Source organism: Euwallacea similis, chromosome 26, assembly GCF_039881205.1.
Source record: "Euwallacea similis isolate ESF13 chromosome 26, ESF131.1, whole genome shotgun sequence".
NCBI classification, from domain to species: domain Eukaryota; kingdom Metazoa; phylum Arthropoda; class Insecta; order Coleoptera; family Curculionidae; genus Euwallacea; species Euwallacea similis.
The window spans coordinates 2725419-2740637 of NC_089634.1; the positions used below are offsets into that span (position 1 = coordinate 2725419).

A 15219-nucleotide genomic window follows, 5' to 3' on the forward strand; every position below is an offset into this window, starting at 1 on the left:
ATTCTTCCAGGTGGTCGTTGAAATTTCTCATTACTCTTTGCACCGTATCCTCTGGGATCGCCGTGATTTCATTTCTGATGGCTTTTTTTAATTCTTAGATAGTTATTGGTTTGTTGACATACACTTTAGACTTCAAGTAGCTCCAAAGAAAGAAATCACAGGGGGTCAAGTCGGGGTAATGCGGAGGCCAAGGAACATCACCATTTCGAGAAATCGCGTGTCGAAGGAAAGCCGCTCTTAGGAAATCCATAGAAATCTTTACCGTGTGAGCTGTAGCTCCGTCTTGTTGAAACCTGATGCATTTGACGTCAATTTCATTTTCTTCAAGATGAGGGATTAAAAATTCTTAAAGCATATCGCGATACCGAGCCGAGTTCATCGTCACTGTCTGCTCCCTCTCATTTTCGAAAAAGAAGGATTTCTATGGATTTCCCAAGAGCGGCCTAATGCATAGAATATCGTATAATACTATTTTAAATAGGATGGAACTGAAGAGGTTACTTTGTTTACCATCCCTCTGGATCTTAATCTCCCTACTTGCAATTTTTCCCATTTTTATTAAAGTCTCGGCCCTGCTGTAAGACATTTGCACGTATGGTGCAAAATATTAGGAAAGTTTCATTCTCTTCATTGTACTTTACATTGCTCCCTGGTTTGCAATTTGTAATCGGTAATCGGTTAATAACTAGTAAAATTTCTTCTATCTCCGTCTTTATGACTTAATATGAATGTCAAAAATTTCCATACATCATGCAAACTGTTTCGATACTAAACCATGTTGAACAGCTCTGCCAACTTTTATAGTAGCTGATTTACGGTCAGGATGTAAGTGATCATGTCTGATACCGACGCGGCTACTATCTATCCGTTTTGCTTGAAAAGTCGATATTTAGACAGATACCCCTCTAAAGTTCTTGGACTTAGCGTAATTTAGGAAGCATCTCGAGAGGTTCAAAATACTCCCAAGCAGTAGTGAAGATGCGAGGGAAGCGCCTCTTGAGTGTAAGAGTTCTTGATCCTTTTTAAAGTAAAAAAAATACATATTTTAAATCTCAATGAGGAGGTTTGATAAGCACCTTAAAATAGATTTTTATAACGATTCACAAACCATTATTGGGTGATTTCACACTAGTTTCACCGTTCACATTGGAGTATAATAATGATCCATATATGTCATATTATCCCAGAGGCTTACAGGCAGACGCTGCATCAGCAGCCTGGATCAAAGGGTGCCGCTTCGGCCATAAAACTGATAGCGGCGCGATAGAAATACCAAAGACAATTAATCAGTTAGAAACTTTTTCCGTGTGAGATTCGTCAGATTCGCTCAAACTTTCAACCTGTTAACATCACAGTAATAAAGCCCAAAAATCCAAGAATTTTGAGTCACTAATTCCCACCAACCAAAACCTACAACATTCGTTATAGTAAAATATAACTTATATGTATGTATGCAAGAGACGTATAAAAGATTTGTTAAATGTTACGTCGAAGTACAGCTGTACCTCTCAAAAAAGCGATGCTAAAAAATTATATTTTTTATTTGTTTAGAAGTAATTTGGGAATCTCTTTTCTTTAAAGATATATTATGTAGATAATATGATAGATATTATGATGATTAGATAATACCTATGCAGTGAGATTAACTGGAATCATTTTCAAATTATAATTTTTCAAGCAATTATTAGATAACTTATCGCACATCTTATCTTACCACTACATAAAGTGACAAAAATTGTTCACGTGGGTATTATTACAATCTAATGAGAAAGAAAGTCGGTTTAGACCCTTAATGGTACCCACAATGGTAATTTCTTTTGATTTTGTAGACATATTATGAGGCTATAAAAAAAGATAAGTTATTGTAATGAGTTTCAGGGATATCTTCTCCTTCCATATACAGGGTGTCCAGAGAGGTCATGTCATAAAGTCTAACAGCTAACCTGAACTAACAGTTATAGCGAAGCGACAACAATGCAAATACTTTATATAAAAAATATTCCTAGCAGCCTTCGCTACCAAGTTATTCGCTTTCAAAGTAAGAAGTTAAAAAAAGTATTTTTGTTATAACTTTCAAAAATTATCATGGGAACAATGAAAGTTGGGTGGTTTAAATAACTCATAGTCGTGGTTATTTCCCTATGTAAACAGATGATTCATATGTCTCCCTTATACAGGGGAAGTTAAAATTTCTCATTTAAATTCATTTATTTTTTAGTGAATTAATGAAATCAGTATTTTCTTTTACAGCTTAATTTTTCCATAAGTTTGCAACTTGCTTTAATCTTAAATTATACTTGTTCATATTTTCAAGATGTACTCGAACTAAAATTCAGCAATAAAAACTCCTTAGGTAGCCGCAGAAGTGACTCTTCATTAAATTTTTTAATGAATTCTCTAACTCAGCACAACAATTAAATTCCTCATTGTACTAAAATATTTGCGGGATTTCTTAAATACCTAGTAATTCATTTAGGTAATAACAAATAATTGATCTTTATGGGTTGATTCTTATTCAAAGTCACTAAATTATTTGTAGGTGTATTTCCAACATTTGGTGTAAAGTCTTATGCGTTTTTGTTAAGGACTTTAGGTTATCAAATATGAAATGTCCGATTTCGAATTAACAAGAAGTACTACAACTAATCAAAATATGCGCCTAAGCTATCACCGCAATTTTGCCATCTTAACGGCAATTTGTTTATGCCAGTAGCGAAAAAGCTTGGAGAGCAAAAAGCAATAAATTCAAGAAATGCGTTTTACACAGCATCTTCAGTTGTGAAAGTTTTCCCTCCCACGAAATTATCCAAAACCTGGAATAAGTGGTAGTCAGTTGGTGAAAGGTCTGGTGAATACGATGGGTGAGAGAGAATTTCCAAGTCCAATTTCTGTAGTTTGTGCAAGGTTCTTTGTGCGACATGGGGTCGAGCGTTGTCTTGCAAGAGGATTAGCCTATCTCTGTTGACCAATCTCGGCTGTTTAATTCGAAGTTTCCTCATCATTTCATCCAATTCGTTGCAGTATACATCCGCTGTAATAGCCTGTCCACGTCTCATAAAGTTGTAGTGGATAATGCCAGTAATGGACCACCAAACAGACACCATAAATTTTTTTTGGTGAATGTTTGGTTTCGAACTGTGTTGTGGCACTTCATCTTTATCTAACCATCGTGCTGAACGTTTACGATTATCAAAAAGAATCCATTTTTTATCACACGTAATAATGCAATGTAAAAATGGTTCAACTTTATGTCGTGACAGCAAAGAAAGACAAATTTCGAGGCGTTGGTTCTTCTGACGCTCGTTTAGTTCATGCGGAACCCATCGATCCAGCTTCTTTACTTTGCCAATTTGTTTCAAATGGTTCAAGATTGTTGGAATAGTAACATGAAATCTTGCCGCTAATTCACGAGTAGTTTGAGAAGTATCTGCTTCCACTACAATCTTCAGCTCATCATTGTCCACCTTGGTCATAGGCCTCCCGCGAGGTTCATTTTCAAGATTAAAATCGCAGGAATGAAACTTTTCAAACCATCGACGTACTGTGCGTTCATTAGTCACATTTTCGCCAAAAACGTGGTTGATGTTACGAGCTGTCTGCGATGCATTGCTTCCACGACGAAATTCATATTCCAAAAATGACACGAATTTTTGACTTCTGCATGATTTTACAAAAATGGCTCTAATACAGATAATTTGAAAGGTAATCACAAACAAGAAAATGCGTTTGATAATGAAATGATATACTTTCATAATAAATTAAAACCGCGAACTGTCAAAATAACGTAACAGAGTTTATCGATTGTCAAACTTAGTACCTAAAGAAATCGGACATTTCATCCTTAATAACCTATCTAGTAATTCATTTGGGTAATAACAAATAATTAACTTTATGGGTTGATTCTTATTCAAAGTCGCTAATTTCTTTGTAGGTGTATTTACAACATTTGGAATAAAGTCTTATGCGTGTTTGTTAAGAACTTTAGGTTATTGTTTTTGGTGTAGCTTGCTTAGTTAATTTATTTCTACTCTCATCCCTTAAATTACGCCCATGTATATACTTATTTAGAGGATTCCATCTGGGTGCCAGATAACCGTACCCCTCAGGCCATATCGAAGGGCTCTTTATAGCTGGAAAATATGCTACTTGTGAAAAGAAGCTTTCTAAATTGGACTATTGCCGCGATTTGCAATTCGGCGGGTCTGCAATGCTCCAATAAATGCAGACTTGTATAGGTATTCACCCGGTGGCTGCAATTTATGAAATCAGGCACAGCCATACCCCGTAAGGACTCCTGGCAGTAGTGCGCCCCTGGTTGGAGCTCCTCGGGTTTAGTATTTAAGGGATGAGCGAAGTAGTTTTGTTCTCTTTGACCAGTGCTCGCTCTAGACATGTGATCGTAAATATAGTTCGTAATCTGTCCAGCTAAGCAAACTCCCGCTTTATACTTAGACCAACATTTTTGTCATTATTAAAATCAGTGAAAATTAATACAATCCACTTTCGTAAACCAAATTGTTGTTTTTGTGATTTCGTTAATCGAAGGAACCTTATCAGTTTTAATATGTCAAAATGAATTTAATTAAATGGAAAGATTAAATCATCTAATTATTATTAATTTTGTCGTGATTTCCAATTTAGTATCAATTGTTTTGTTACATAACTGCGACATGTAGGAATATCCCTATATAACATTTTTATACTAGTCTTGATCTTTTAAGAAAATTTCACGTAGTATGTATACCAGATACTGATAAGGAAAAACAGTTTTTTCTTGAATTATGACAATTTTTATATCTTTTACTGTCTTACTTGTAACAATGCGATTAAAGAATAAAAATTCGACAAAGATTCTTGTCACAGGTATTGAGTTATTGATATAAACTGCGTAGATTTTGAATTTTTAAACAGGAAAGTTTTATTATATTAGCATTAATTAAAACCTAATGAGAAAGTAAATCTTATTCGCGTAAAAAGTAAAAGATGTGTAGAGTAACTTTTAAAAAATTCAGTTTAACAAACTTCTAAAATTCCACTATTTTTAAAATATACTCTGCACAGAATCTGTAGAGTATCTTTTAAATATTTTCAAGTTTAGGCAGTAAATGCTGTTTTTAAGTTCATCTATCGAATGGCTCTGAAATCTACTTCTGATCAAATACGTCATGACAACAGAATCTGTTAATGTAATAATTATATACAGGGTATTTTAAATTCAACCCTCACCATTAGGATTTCGGAAACTAGGAGATACGAAGATGTTTAAATGGTGGCAAAATTGCATAATTTAGGGCTTGACCAAATGACACTTTCAAATTTTGAATTTTCTGAGTACTTCTGAAGATATTCGAAAAAAGTAAAAATTGTATATTTCGTTTTTATTTACTTTTAGCGTTATTTGACAAGAAAGTCCAAAATTACCAGCATATTTTCATTGGCACTTTTTTTAAGCTACACGATGACGTTTTCAGATTCGCCATCCAACGTTTCGTCTTTCGTCTACCATTATCAACTTTTTTTTGATGGGCATCATATTGGATTTTCCGACAAAAAAATAGTGCGTTTCATTCTGATTTAACTGATGTACAAGTTTCTATAATTTGCAATTTTAAAAGCCTAAATATTTAAATAAAAAAAATTATTATCTTAGTTGACCTTAACTCCATCTAAAGATTTTCTTTTATAAGTATTACATGAAAGATCTTCTCAAACGAGATCGGCACGCGCAGATTTCCAAAGAAAATAAACTACATGGGAAACCAGAGTGTAACACAATAGAAGAGCTTAGAGAAAACATCATTACACAAATCAGATGAATTAGAATAACAGATATTATTAGAGCTGTCGCTAATTTAAATCGACGTGCTCATTTATGTGTTTAACAGTAATATCGAGACAAAAATTCGACCGACTTGCATCATCGCCATTTTCTAGTGCATGCAAAATTTTCGGCTTGTATGCTTTAAACTTCTTTCTTTTTAAAATTGCAAAGATATGCATCTTGCTAATATTTAGTTGGCCTGACCTTTTCCTGAGTGATAGGTTCGGATTCTGTACCACCGAGTCAATAACTAATAGCGTCGCTGCATCATCTTCATTATGAGTTTTTCTTGACCTCTTTACGTTTTTCACATCATCAATTTGATTAAATTTTCGTACAAGTTTCTTTAAATTCTGTCGACTGATTTGTACTTTGTTAAATCAAAGCGTTTGTTAAATTTCGTTGTAAGTGTTTATTCAACAAAACCAAGTTTAAGGGATCAAAGCTTTAAGACGACTAACCAAAAAAAAACAAAAGGCGTTGGGTTAAAAAGAAATATAAGCAGACTATCGGTTAACATAGTGCTAGCCAAGCAATCATATAAGGTTGTTGGCAAACTTGCAATTCGTTAAGAGTAGAACTTTATCGGTCGGCGTCGACATAAATTTCAGATATAATATTGATTATAATTTTAATATACTTCAGGATATTTTTTATGGAATATTTCAATAGCATTACCATAAGAAAAATCACCAATGCCGTAGCACTTAACCACATAAGTTCAATGATTTAAATTGAGTATTTGTGCATTAAAATTGAAGAAGTGTAAGTACAGCTTATTTTTTGAAATGGTGACATTTATGTATTAGGATTATAATCAATAATATACGCTCATTTTCACATGAAATGCACCACCCAGTAATAATAATAATTAAGTCTTGTAATTTTGGCAAAATAATGCTTTATAATAGAGTTGATTGCAACTGAACAACTGACAACAACAAAACAATCAGACAGATATCAAATGATCAGACTTTCAGTTAAAAGATACAACATTTGATAATGAAAAAATTAATAATGAGTGACATCGCCTCGTACGGCAATGCAAGCACGTATTCTTCGCGGTATGCTTTGCAACAAATGATCAATATCTTCCTGGGGTATTTCATTCCATGCTACCTCAAGATGATGTCGTAGGTCATCCACATTGTTTGGAGGCCTCGGTAAATTTCGAAGACGGCGACCCATCATATCCCAAAGATGCTCGATGGGCGATAGGTCCGGTGACCGTGCAGGCCAAGGCAGTATTTCCAATTGTGCTTCTTCCAGGTATCGTCGAGTAATGTTCGCACTATGTGGTCTTGCATTATCCTGTTGGAAAATGCCATTTGGTAAAGTTTGCATGAAAGGTACTAATACTGGCCTCAGAACATTGTCAATGTAGCGACGTGCGTTTAGGGTGCCTGGAACGAACACAAGAGAAGATCTTCGGCCAACACATATCGCACCCCAGACCATAACACTAGGTGTTAAAGCTGTGTGGCGCCTTTCAGAAAATTGCAAATTTCTTCTTTCACCTCGGTATCGTCTGACTCTTCTACGACCATCATTGATCCATAAACAAAATCGCGACTCGTTATTGAAGACGATATTGTTCCACTCATGATTCCAATCAATTCGTTCTTGACACCAGGCCAATCTGGAAGCTTGGTGTTGGGCGATTAGTGGCAGTCGTAGATTTGGGCGGTATGAATGCAGGCCAAAAGACGAAATTCTTCTGTAAACTGTTGCTATCGACACCTGACGACTTAGAGCTCCCATCCAATCTACTGCAACAGACATTGTTGTTTGAAATCGATCACCAATGGCCATCCGTCTAAGAAGTCGATCTTCACGTGCGTTGCTGCTACGGGGAGGACGTCCAGCTGGACGATGTCGCTGAACCCTTTCTTCAGATCACGAAGACCATATTCTCGCAATCGTGGTGTAGTTCCTATTCATTCTTCGGGCAATCTCACAAAAAGAAAGTCCACCCTTCTTCATGCCGATAATTCGCCCTCTCAAAATCCGAAACGTGGGAAAAATTTCGACACTGTCTCACTGGGGGCATTTTGAGATGTCTTGTTCACAGTTCAACAACAAAATAAACTGATATTTCCATGTAAATATAATTTTATTTATTTACAATTGAATAAAAAATCTAATAGGTCGATGACAAAAAAACCACTAGCATTCTTTCTTTTTTACTGAAAGTCTGATCATTTGATACTCTATTATGAAGCATTATTTTGCCAAAATTACAAGACTTAATTATTATTATTACTGGGTGGTGCATTTCATGTGAAAGTGACTGTATTTGAAATTTGTGCCGACGCCGACCGATAAGGGTCCACCCGTAATCTTATTTTCTTTATGAACTGCAAGTTTGGCGGCAGCCTTATATGATTGCTGGGCCAGCACTATAATAATTGATATTTTGCCTATATTGATTTTTGCCCAACACCGTTTTTGTTTTTTTTTCTTTTAGTCAGTCGTAATAAAGCTTTGATCCCATAAACTTGGTTTTTGTTGTCTTAAGTCAAAATCATGTTTTGAAATATTCTGAGCTCTCTGTATAAGAAAATTATTTTTTCTCAGTATGAAAGATGTTTTTAGAACAAGCAAAAATTTTTATGAAGAGTGACTATTGTTAAGGACACGGTATATAACATCTGGGCAAAAGGAACAAAAGGGCAAGTACATAATTATGAATTCTTGGAAGGTCTCGACCTCGGCAAATACCATAATACCATAAAATAGGAAACGAGACAGTGTTGTATGAGAAGAGTGGCAGAGAATACATGCTATTTTTATAAAATTCTAGTTTTACTTAAACGGTTGTGAAATAATTCTAACACTTGGATAAAAAGTCTTACAAGTAACGGTGTTTGTGTAATGGAACTCGCGAAACAAAACTCGGGAACACTTTGGTAGATTTTTTATTCCGCTCGTTATGATACACACAACCCTTAATCGTTTACAAAACTAAAGATCTCCGGATTAAACTAACATTTCAATAGAGAGAGCCAAGAGTTAATGAGGGAAGTGACAAAATTCCGGGAGCATCGAGTTATATTATTATAATGGTCCTTTTACAAGCTTCGGGGTATCTTAAGTACCAAAACTGGGGGTCAGTACTCATAGGCGTACTCCGGTTTTAGGCAATTAACAAGATAATCCACAGATGGTAACTTTCTAAATCCCTAACCCGTAACGTCAAGATAATGGTAAGAAATGATGATTTACGGGGGTGTTACAGCTGTAGTGAGATTTTGGCAAAATGTGGATATTTTAGGTTTTTGTCTTGACAAGGGAAAGGAGTTAAAGTTTTTTATGAAGGGTAACCCTTATTGGAAGATAATGGATTCCCAACATATGGCCATCCCGGGCATATCACTAAAGTAGTGAAAATTCATAGGCGTAACCTAAGGGTACATTACATTTGGTCCAAATATGGCGCGTGTACGTAGTTGGGTTGATTCACTCCTTTCGATACGATAACCGTGAATTACGAAGATCGTGGACTGGATCGATCATTTATGAAGGACCGCCCTGATTTCGCAGTCTTAGAGACACTGTTTTTCGCGGAAATAAGAGAAACCAAACATCCTTAACTTAACTAAGGTTTATTGGTAACATTAACAACTTAGACTATAGACAATAACGGGAAATACGTAATATTAAGTCAAACGAGTATCGCGCCATTTGTACGGGTAAGTGGTTTCATTAAGTTTGAGAGAAATTCGTTATTTAAAAAAAATGTTGACTTGAAAATAGCGTGATACGAGCGAGAGGAATCTAGCGCACACGAGTTCGTGATGAAGTAGCGAGAAAAGAGAGCGAGTCAGTTTCGCACCCTTCTTAAGTAGTTATACGGAGATGCAACACCCATAGATGTACCCCCAATAAGGCCCCATTTGCGGCTTCTAGGCTATCTTGTCGCGTTAAGGCGTAGCACTTAGAGGCATAGTCGCTGGGCTTTTATTGGAGCCCAGCCGTTGTATTCGTTTGGCGGTACCTTTAATTTAAATTCGCAATGTTAGTCCGACAAAGAATAGTGCTGGAAATCCCAATCATAAAATAACTTCCCTCAGCCGAAGATGGTTGTTAAGCGCTGGGAATTCCAACAGTTTTACCCAATGGCTGGGGTCGTCCATGGGCGTAACATAAGTTTCTTAAACTTACTCTAGACATTTAAATTAATAAATAGTACAACTATAATCCATGCTATAACAATACGTCACAAGTCATAACAAACGGATTTGTCGATCAATACTGCCGAAGTTCCTGTTTCTTGACAATGCTTTGTAAAATTATAAGACCTAAAGAACCCTAATTTTCTTATTTGTAACAGGAAACTCACTTTTTTTTCTTTTTTTTTTAACAGCATACCTATTTGTTTCTTGAACAATATGGCTTATAAAGGTATCGTCTCTATAAGCTTCAAAAAATTGCAAAATGTCCCAAGTAGTGGATAGGAAATTTATGCCGGCAGTTGCAGTAAATGGAAACTATGGGGGTGCAGTAGTGTTGGGCTGCAATTCACACCAACTACGAGCATTGTAGCGATTTAGGAGGTCATCACAACTGAATGTTTCTGAATCAGAGGAAAACTCCACACTGGTATCAGATCCACTTTCCTATAGATTTGCTTGTATATCAAAATCTTCTTAATATAATACATATTCATCTCTGCTCATGTTTTCATTGGAAAATTTCTAAAAATTATATTTAGATTCGTAGAAAACACAAATATTATAAACACCTAATAAAAAAAAACTGCCTGCAGCAGCGCTCTGATAATTGCAATATGGAGGCAAGTAATACATATAGTATGGAACGAGTTTAAACGGATAGAGTCTATTTAATCATATAAAATTTTCGAACCCTAGTTATCTCGGATAGGTAAAAATTGAAATGGCGATTCAAAAATTCCGAGTTATGTCGGATGAGTACGTTAAGCAGTTAATAAAGTGTTATATTTTAGACTCGCGTATAGTTATTCCAACCTGACACATTACAAAGAAGTTTGCAACCTTTTTTGTTTAAATAAAATTATACGTAAAAACTTATTCAGGGTAAATATATTTTTGCTCTATTTCGGAGTTTTACGACAAACAGACGAAAAAATCAATTTTAATAAGGAAAAAACGCTAAATTAATAATAGTCAAGAAAATGGACCTTTTCATTTAGATAATTAATTTTGGAGTTTTAAAACGCATAAAACTTTAAATAAAACGTTGGAAATACAAAGATATTAGTTACCTCGAATAAGAATTCACTCATAAAGAGTCGCCACTTATTCGTTATTACCCACATGAATAAGTCGATTTAAGAAACCCCACAAACATTTTCAGAAATTTAATTGTCACAAGTATCAATTTGGACAATTCATTAAATATTTTATGAAGAGCCACTACTATTGGTCCTTCAAATGCATTTACCGATGGAGGTTAGTTGAAGTATATCGCGAAAATCACAAATAGTAAATGACGTATAATGGATTTTGGTTACTTCTGTATAAGTTGACTTTCATTATGCATTCACGGGACATTTGAAACATGTGAGGTATATATTTAGAAGTTAAAGTCTTCAATTTTAAGCGTTGAAATTATCACGAAGCCACTTGAAATATGACAATTTAAATTAAAAAAATTACCTTATGCTATATGGCATAAAAAAACACCATTCTTTTAAAAAATAATTGTAAATTTATTCCGAAAGGGAGACTATTCGAAATAATATTAGAATCTAAGAACTTTTAACCATTTAAAACTTGCACAAAATATCACTTTACTATTTTTGTTCATTATATGTTTTTCATAAAAAAAATTTCAATAAAATTCTTTTAATAGGTGTTGGAAAAATACCCAACACCGTCTATAAATGATACAAATCTGTTTGTTGAAAGAAAACAGACCCAATACCATTTGCACTATAGACAACCTATGAGACTAATTTATGGCCTAGACAACATAAATTAGTCATTACTCTCCCTTTATGATGACACTGTGGGAAGAAAACGGGACAGGCCACCTGAGCCTCCTTTTAAAAACACAAAACAGATCACCACTGGCGCCTTTCTTCGTTGACAACCCCAGTAAGGTCATCATTATTCGCCTTTTATATCTAACAGCCGACGCTTATCCCGAACTTTACAAAAGACAAAATTTTGTTGTAAGAATTTGAGTTATCGGCAGTCACTTGTTTGTCTTCACCCTTATTAGCACTACGTTAGAAATTTAAGTAACAGTGTAGTGTATGTTTTTTATGCTAAATAATAACTTAAAGTGTCAACTAGAACAAAATGGGCTGAAACCAAATTCTGCTCGTTTTCCCTGCTTCCTTTTTTTTGGCAGATTTAGAGTGGAACTCTAGGCATAAACTAAAATCCATAAACTTCCTCCAAATTCATATTTGAGATTCTAACGCACCTAATACAGTAATAGTTATCACAGATTTTTAAATATAGACTTGTTGACGTTACGGTGGTGTTTTGTCTCGACCATCGTCCTGATTTGACGTGGCGGTACCCACTTACAAAAGAATACCTGGTGTCAGAAGCTTTTCCCTTAAGATTCCAACAGAAATTTTGGTGTCAGAAGTGGGATTTGGCACTACAACTCCGAAGATTTATAGCCTCTACGGTTCTCCAGAGTTGGCGGATTTCAATCCCTTGAGTGCAACCATCCATCGAGTCGGACCAGCTACCGTTCAACATAAACTGTAAGTACAGATCTTGATTGACTTTAGTGTAACTTTGGCGGTACAAGCATAAGTATCCTCACTATCAAGTTCCCTTTTAACACTCAACCAACGTTTTGGACACGTACATACCAAAATTACATTATTTTTCATGATATAAAATCCCGAATCAATTCAATAATGGCAGAGTTTCAATTATCTTTCCTTTGCTCTCTCATTCCCAAACCATTTGACGGCAAAAGAGAGGAATATCACGAATTCGTGACAAACTGCAACAATGCGGTAGAACTCGCTTCAGAGGATCAACAAAAACCTCTATTTGTATTTACAATCTCAAGATTAACCGGAAGCTTTAGGGCACAACTCCAAGGCAAAGTCTACCAAAATTGGGTGGAATTAAAGGAAATACTATCCTCTTTTTATCAAGATAAAAAACATTACATCCAACTTATGGAGGAATTAAATACTTTAAAGCAAAATCATTCAGAATCGGTCGTTGCATTCCATGGAAGAGTAGATAAAATTACAGTCAAACTTCTAAATAGTTTAACTTATAAATCCAGGAGTGAAGAAATTGGGAAAGTAGAAACAATTAAAGAACTAGCCTTAAACCATTTTATAAACCATTCTAAACCAGATATTTCACGGTTCCTCCGGTCACAACAAATTACTGAAATTTCGGAAGCACTTACTAAAGCCATCGAAGAGGAACGCGCCATAAACATATCTAACCAAGAGTTTAAGCCAAAAAACCAAAAATTCTGCAAATTCTGTAACAAAAGTGGTCATGACATTAAAAATTGTTATAATCGACAACCCAAAGATACATTCATTAATTATAACCGACTCGCTCTTTCACAAGAACAACGTAACTTTTACGGTCCTCACCAGCCTAATCCTTCAAATAAATTTTGCCGATATTGTAAGAAAAATGGTCATATAATAAGTGAATGTAGGAAATGCGAATATAACAATAATAAAAAACTACAACCTCAAGGAAATTCACAAGGATTATCGTCACCTAACTCTTCAAATACCAAACCAGGGATACATTTAAACTCCCTGAGTTCCCAGGTGAGCGCCGCACCTGTGGATCAAAGCATTTTACTGGCGTAAAATTGGTTAATTCCATATCCCAAGCATTCAAAATACCAACCCAAACTCTAGATCTTTCTAACTCTCAATCTCTAAATCCTAAATCGCAAAACCAAAACGAAAATCTTTACATATCTAATTCTAAACCTCGACAATTGAATTCGCAAAAGCCAAATCCAAACCATATAAATTCCAACAAGGCGAATGTTCTTGTCATTACTGATAATGTAGTGTACATAAAAGCAATTTATCAAGGCATCAAGTTTAAATTTATTCTAGATACTGGTGCAAGCGTGTCCTTAATAAAACTTCCGAAATTAAAACAAACTCAGTCAAATTATAATCCCTCGGAAGTACTAACTCTAAATGGACTCAGTGCTAATGCTCCCGTTGCCACTATTGGCAGCATCGAAATCCCTCTCGAAATCTATGATAAAAACCTAGTTGTAAAGTTTCACATCGTAAAAGCCGAAACAAATATACCTTTCGATGGTATCATTGGCAATGATTTTCTAAAAGACAAAGAAGCTAATATCTGTCTAAAAAATCGGGCTCTAACCTTAAACACATTTCCTTGTCCGATTCCTCTATACTCCAATTCCAACCCATCAAACGAACATACCTACTTCGTAAATCCTAGATCTGAAACCATTGTCGAGCTAGATGTCCTAAATACCGACATGACCGAAGGTATTTGTCCCGAAATCGAAATTTGTCCAGGTGTGTTCTTAGCTAAATCATTAGTTAAAGTTCAAAATAATAAAGCTATAAGTACCATATTAAACACGACAGAAAAGAAAATCAAAATTAATCATATCAGGTTAGTACTTGAAACCTTCCAGCAAAACAATTCAATTATTCTGAACTTAAACTCAACGACTGATGCGAAATATCACAACAGAGACCGACTCAACCTCTTAGCGGACAATCTACGATTAGAACATCTAAATCCAGAAGAAACGAAATCAATTTTAGATCTTTGTTCTGAGTTTAACGACATATTTTATTTACCCGATGATCAATTAACTTATACTAGAGCGGTCCAACACGAAATTAAGGTCACTGACCCTACGCCTGTCAACACAAAACTATACCGTTTCCCAGAGGTCCATAAACAAGAAGTGGACAAGCAGGTAAAGAAGATGTTAAAACAAGGCATCATTTGACCCTCCGCTTCACCTTACTGCAGCCCCCTTTGGATTGTACCAAAAAAAATGGACGCATCCGGCGAAAACAAATGGAGAATTGTGGTAGATTACAGGAAATTGAACAACATCACTATTGGTGACTCATTTCCTCTCCACAATATTGAAGAAATATTAGACCAATTAGGGCATTCACAATACTTCACAACCTTGGATCTGGCCAGCGGATTTCATCAGATCGAGATGAAGCCTGAAGACGTAGGCAAAACAGCGTTTTCAACACCTTTCGGACGCTACGAATTCACCAGAATGCCATTTGGATTACGCAATTCACTTAGCACCTTTCAGCGATTGATGAACACGGTTCTCACAGGATTGCAAGGGTTACAGTGTTTTGTGTACCTCGATGACATTGTGGTCTACGCAAGCTCTCTAAATGAACATTCCCAAAAATTGAGGTCCATTTTCAATCG

At 35.4% G+C, this 15219-nt stretch overlaps 1 long non-coding RNA gene across 1 annotated transcript in view; it reads left to right on the top strand.

Annotated features, from left to right (window-relative positions):
• The first annotated feature begins 2083 nt into the window (after positions 1 to 2083).
• LOC136417040 (uncharacterized) overlaps positions 2084 to 15219 on the top strand; it is a 60849-nt gene continuing 47713 nt past the window's right edge. Inside the window, exon 1 of the long non-coding RNA XR_010752764.1 lies at positions 2084 to 2130. This is a non-coding gene — a long non-coding RNA (uncharacterized lncRNA). The remainder of the gene's footprint in view (positions 2131 to 15219) is intronic.